Source organism: Bombina bombina, chromosome 1, assembly GCF_027579735.1.
Source record: "Bombina bombina isolate aBomBom1 chromosome 1, aBomBom1.pri, whole genome shotgun sequence".
NCBI lineage: Eukaryota > Metazoa > Chordata > Amphibia > Anura > Bombinatoridae > Bombina > Bombina bombina.
Genome location: NC_069499.1, coordinates 352,385,153 through 352,391,152, shown reverse-complemented (window position 1 = coordinate 352,391,152; position 6,000 = coordinate 352,385,153).

The window sequence follows — 6,000 nt, the reverse complement described above, 5'->3', positions numbered from 1 at the left end:
CAAATTTGTAGAATTTGGCAAAAGTGTGCAGAGAAGACCAAGTTGCTGCCTCACATATCTGATCAACAGAAGCCTCGTTCTTGAAGGCCCATGTGGAAGCCACAGCCCTAGCACGGACTACATCTAAATGGTGTAACAAATGTTCCTTCTTTGAAACTGGATTCGGACACAAAGAAGGGACAACTATTTCCTGGTTAATATTCTTGTTGGAAACAACTTTTGGAAGAAAACCAGGCTTGGTACGCAAAACAACCTTATCTGAATGGAACACCAGATAGGGTGGATCACACTGCAAAGCAGATAGTTCAGAAACTCTTCTAGCAGAAGAAATAGCAACCAAAAACAGAACTTTCCAAGATAGTAACTTGATATCTATGGAATGTAAGGGTTCAAATGGAACCCCTTGAAGAACTGAAAAAACTAAATTTAGACTCCAGGGAGGAGTCAAAGGTCTGTAAACAGGTTTGATTCTGACCAAAGCCTGTACAAAAGCTTGTACATCTGGCACAGCTGCCAGTCGTCTGTGTAACAAGACAGATAAAGCAGATCTCTGTCCTTTTAGAGAACTCGCTGACAATCCCTTATCCAAATCTTCTTGTTAGAAAGGAGAGGATCCTGGGAATATTAATCCATGAGAATCCCTTGGATTCACACCAACAGATATATCCTTTCCATATTTTATGGTAAATCCTTCTAGTCACAGGTTTTCTGGCTTGGACCAGAGTATCTATCACTGAATCTGAAAACCCGCGCTTGGATAAAATCAAGCGTTCAATTTCCAAGCAGTCAGCTGGAGAGAAACTAGATTTGGATGTTCGAATGGACCTTGCACTAGAAGATCCTGTCTCAAAGGTAGCTTCCATGGTGGAGCCGATGACATATTCACCAGGTCTGCATACCAAGTCCTGCGTGGCCACGCAGGAGCTATCAGAATCACTGAGGCCTTCTCCTGTTTGATCCTGGCTACAAGCCTGGGAAGGAGAGGGAACGGTGGAAATGCATAAGCTAGGTTGAACGACCAAGGCGTCACTAATGCATCCACTAGAGTCGCCTTGGGATCCCTGGATCTGGACCCGTAGCAAGGAACCTTGAAGTTCTGACGAGACGCCATCAGATCCATGTCTGGAAAGTCCCATAATTGAGTCAACTGGGCAAAAACCTCCGGGTGGAGTTCCCACTCCCCCGGATGAAAAGTCTGACGACTCAGATAATCCGCCTCCCAGTTGTCTACTCCTGGGATGTGAATTGCAGATAGATGGCAGGAGTGATCCTCCGCCCATTTGATGATCTTGGATACCTCTCTCATCGCCAAGGAACTCTTTGTTCCTCCCTGATGGTTGATGTAAGCTACAGTCGTCATGTTGTCTGACTGGAATCTTATGAATCCGGCCTTCGCTAGTTGAGGCCAAGCCCGGAGAGCATTGAATATCGCTCTCAGTTCCAGGATGTTTATCGGGAGAAGAGACTCTTCCCGAGACCATAGACCCTGAGCTTTCAGGGAATCCCAGACCGCGCCCCAGCCTAATAGACTGGCGTCGGTCGTGACAATGACCCACTCTGGTCTGCGGAAACTCATTCCCTGAGACAGGTGATCCTGTGACAACCACCAATGGAGTGAGTCTCTGGTCATCTGGTCTACTTGAATCTTTGGAGACAAGTCTGTATAGTCCCCATTCCACTGCTTGAGCATACACAGTTGTAATGGTCTTAGATGAATTTGAGCAAAAGGAACTATGTCCATTGCTGCAACCATCAACCCTACTACTACCATGCACTGAGCTATGGAAGGCTGCAGAATAGAGTGAAGAACTTGACAAGCTTTAGAAGCTTTGACTTTCTGACTTTTGTCAGGAAGATCTTCATTTTTAAAGAATCTATTATCGTTCCCAAGAAGGGAACTCTTGTCGACGGAGACAGGAAACTCTTTTCTACGTTCACCTTCCACCCGTGAGATATGAGAAAGGCTAGAACAATGTCTGTATGAGCCTTTGCTTTGAAAAGAGACGACGTTTGGATTAGAATGTCGTCCAGATAAGGTGCCACTGCAATACCCCTTGGTCTTAGAACCTCTAGAAGGGACCCTAGCACCTTTGTGAAAATCCTTGGATGATCTTTGTGGATAGAAATATGTAGATACGCATCCTTTAAATCCACGGTAGTCATAAATTGACCCTCCTGGATTGTAGATAAAATTGTTCGAATGGTTTCCATTTGAACGATGGAACTCTGAGAAATTTGTTTAGAATTTTTAAATCCAGAATTGGTCTGAAAATTCCCTCTTTTTTGGGAACTACAAACAGATTTGAGTAAAACCCCCGACCTTGTTCCACAGTTGGAACTGGGTGTATCACTCCCATCTTTAACAGGTCTTCTACACAATGTAAGAATGCCTGTCTCTTTATTTGGTTTGAAGATAAGTTAGACATGTGGAACCTTCCCCTTGAGGGTAGTTCCTTGAACTCCAGAAGAAAACCCTGAGAGACTATTTCTAGTGTCCAGGGATCCTGAACATCTCTTGCCTAAGCCTGAGCAAAGAGAGAGAGTCTGCCCCCTACTAGATCCGGTCCCGGATCGGGGGCTACCCCTTCATGCTGTTTTGGTAGCAGCAGCAGGCTTCTTGGCCTGTTTACCCTTGTTCCAGCCTTGCATTGATTTCCAAGCTGGTTTAGTCTGGGAAGCGTTACCCTCTTGTCTAGAGGCTGCCGAGTTGGAAGCCGGTCCGTTCCTGAAATTGCGAATGGAACGAAAATTGGACTTATTCTTAGCCTTGAAAGGTTATCTTGTGGGAGGGCATGGCCCTTTCCCTCAGTGATGTCTGAAATAATCTCTTTCAATTCTGGTCCAAAAAGGGTCTTACCTTTGAAAGGGGTATTAAGCAATTTTGTCTTGGAAGATACATCCGCCGACCAAGACTTTAGCCAGAGCGCTCTACGCGCCCCAATTGTAAACCCTGAATTTTTCGCCGCTAACCTCGCTAACTGCAAAGCGGTGTCTAAAATAAAGGAATTAGCTAACTTAAGTGCGTGAATTCTGTCCATGACTTCCTCATACGGAGTCTCCCTACTGAGCGACTTTTCCAGTTCCTCGAACCAGAACCACGCCGCTGTAGTGACAGGAATAATGCACGAAATAGGTTAAAGGAGGTAACCTTGCTGTACAAAAATCTTTTTAAGCAAACCCTCCAATTTTTTATCCATAGGATCTTTGAAAGCACAATTGTCCTCAATAGGAATGGTTGTGCGCTTGGCTAGAGTAGAAACCGCCCCCTCTACCTTAGGGACTGTTTGTCATGTGTCCTTCCTGGGGTCGACCTTAGGGAACAATTTCTTAAATATAGGAGGAGGGACAAAAGGTATGCCTGGCTTCTCCCACTCCTTATTCACTATGTCCGCCACCCGTTTAGGTATCGGAAAAGCATCAGGGTGCACCGGGACCTCAAGGAACTTGTCCATCTTGCACAATTTTTCTGGGTTGACCAGATTGTCACAATCATCCAGAGTAGATAGCACCTCCTTAAGTAATGCGCGGAGATGCTCTAATTTTGATTTAAATGTCACAACATCAGGTTCTGCCTACTGAGAAATTCTTCCTGTATCAGAAATTTCCCCATCTGACAAACCCTCCCTCACTGCCACTTCAGATTGGTGTGAGGGTATGACAGAAAAATTATCATCAGCGCCCTCCTGCTCTACAGTGTTTAAAACAGAGCAATCACGCTTTCTCTGAAATGCTGGCATTTTGGATAAAATATTAACTATGGAGTTATCCATTACTGCCGTCAATTGCTGCATAGTAACAAGCATTGGCGCGCTAGAAGTACTAGGGGTCGCCTGCGCGGGCATAACTGGTATAGACACAGAAGGAGATTATGTAGAACTATGTCTACTTCCTTCATCTGAGGAATCATCCTGGGCAACTTTACAATTTGTGACAGTACTGTCCTTACTTTGTTTGGACGCTATGGCACAATTATCACACATATTTGAAGGGGGAACCACATTGGCTACCATACATACAGAACATGATCTATCTGAAGGTACAGACATGTTAAACAGGCTTAAACTGGTTAATAAAGCACAAAAAACGTTTTAAAACAAAACCGTTACTGTCTCTTTAAATGTTAAACAGGGCACACTTTATTACTGAATATGTGAAAAACTATGAAGGAATTATCCAATCTTTACCAAATTTTCACCACAGTGTCGTAATGCATTCAAAGTATTGCACCCCAATTTTCAAGCTGTTAACCCTTAAAATGTGGAAACCGGAGCCGTTTTTAATTTTAACCCCCTTACAGTCCCAGCTACAGCCTTTGCTGCGACTTCACCAATCCCAAGGGGGTATATGATATCAAATGAAGCCTTCTAGGAACGTTTTTAGTGGATTACAGACCCACACACATGCAGCTGCATGTACTGAACTCAAAATTAACTGCACAGTAATGGCGCGAAAATGAGGCTCTGCCTACTACAGAGAAAGGCCCTTCCTGACTGGGAAGGTGTCTTAACAAGTGCCTGGTGCTAAAAAACGTTCCCCAATGTTATAAAAGTGTGAAATTCAACTTCAAACTGCATATAATACTTAAATAAAGCAATCGATTTAGCCCTTAAGAGTGTCTACCAGTGTATAGCCCATAATAAGCCCTTTATTCTGTTTGAGACTAAGAAAATGGCTTACCAATCCCCATGAGGGAAAATGACAGCCTTCCAGCATTACACAGTCTTGTTAGAAAAATGGCTAGTCATACCTTAAGCAGAAAAGTCTGCAAACTGTTCCCCCCAACTGAAGTTCTCTCATCTCAACAGTCCTGTGTGGGAACAGCAACTGATTTTAGTTACTGTCTGCTAAAATTATAATCCTCTTTTAAACAGAACTCTTCATCTTTTTTCTGTTTCAGAGTAAATAGTACATACCAGCACTATTTTAAAATAACAAACTCTTGATAGAAGAATAAAAAACTACAACTAAACACCACAAACTCCTCACCATCCCCGAGGAGATACTACTTGTTCAGAGCGGCAAGGAGAATGACTGGGGGGCGGAGCCTGGGAGGGACTATATGGACAGCTCTTGCTGTGTGCTCTCCTTGCCTTTCCCTGTGGGGGAGGAGAATATCCCACAAGTAATGGATGACGCCGTGGACCGGACACACCAATGTTGGAGAAATGGCGTCCCTTGAATTCCTATTGGCTGATTTGATTATTCAAATTCAAATCAGCCAATAGTATGAAAGCGACTCAAATCCTATTGGCTGTTCAAATCAGCCAATAGGATGAGGGCTACTGAAATTCTATTGGCTGATTTGAATAGCCAATATAATTTCAGTAGCTCTCATCCTATTGGCTGATTTGAACAGCCAGTAGGATATGAGCAGCTTTCATCCTATTGGCTGATTTGAATTTGAAGAATCAAATCAGCCAATAGGAATTCAAGGGACGCCATTTTTAATCGCGTACCTTGAATTCCCTATCCAGTGCGCGGCGAAGATTGTACGAAGAGGATCTTCTACGCTCCATGGCTCCGCGGTCGCCGGTCTTCAGTTCCAGGGTCGCTGGTCTTCAGCTCCGTGATCTTCAGTCTTCAGCTCTGCTCCGCGAAGGATGTTCCAGGAAGAAGAAAGAAGAGGTCGCTGCTTGGAAGAAGACTTCACCGCCTGGAACAGGACCTTCTCCTCCGGACTTCAGGAACGGTGAGTATCAACCTGGGGGTTAGACTTAGGTTGTTTTTTTTTGTTTTTTTTTTAATTTTTATTTTATTTAGATAGGGTGGGCAGTAAAAGAGCTAAATGCCCTTTTAAGAGCAATGTCCAACAAATTCCCTTTTCAGGGCAATGGGTACTTTAGGGTTTTTAGTGTTAGGTTCTTTTATTTGGGGGGGTTTGGTGGGTGGGGGGTTTTACTGTTAGGGGGGGCTTTGTGTATTTTGTTGTAAAAGAGCTGATTATCTTGGGGCAGTGTTCTGCAAAAAGCCCTTTTAAGGGCTACTGGTAGTTTATTAGAG